The sequence below is a fragment of the Arachis duranensis genome, chromosome 2 (assembly GCF_000817695.3).
Source record: "Arachis duranensis cultivar V14167 chromosome 2, aradu.V14167.gnm2.J7QH, whole genome shotgun sequence".
In the NCBI taxonomy this organism is placed as follows: domain Eukaryota; kingdom Viridiplantae; phylum Streptophyta; class Magnoliopsida; order Fabales; family Fabaceae; genus Arachis; species Arachis duranensis.
Genome location: NC_029773.3, coordinates 4,403,528 through 4,404,142, shown reverse-complemented (window position 1 = coordinate 4,404,142; position 615 = coordinate 4,403,528).

Genomic DNA, 615 nt, shown 5'->3' with positions numbered 1-615 from the left:
AGTAATTTAAATATTGTTGGATGAAACAAAAATGTTTTGCCTAAGCGTCTTGTCTAGTATTTTTTTTTTTTGGAAGAACAAAAATACAAAAAGGTTTGTCAAAAAATATAACAAAAATTATATATCAACCAAATTATTACTCATCATATTTATATTTATGCTTCACATACAATTTTTTTTCAAAAACAATATCTTGGAACGGTAAAGTGGAAAAAATTGAGCACTTTATGTCACCAGTATTTTATTTATATATGTTAATATATACCAAAAAAATATATATAAGATAAAAGAGGAAGGAAATTTGTTTTTATTTTTTACTTTGTTTTCATAAAAAAAAAATAAGTATGATTTTGATTTCTAACATTAAGGGTCAGAATTGAAATCGTTCTCAACGTAATTTTTTATTTAAAACCATCGTTAACATTTTTTTCATATTAAAATCGTTCTTTTTAATAAATTTTTTTTATTTTATTACTAAATTACTCCTATCTTAATAAAAAAATTATAAAATTAAAAAAAAGTGCCAAAAGGAGAGGAGAGAAAGAAAAGGGAAAAGGACGCGCCAAGGGGTTGGGAGAGAAAAAGGAGAAAAGGAGGGGGAAGGGGGAGCCCCGG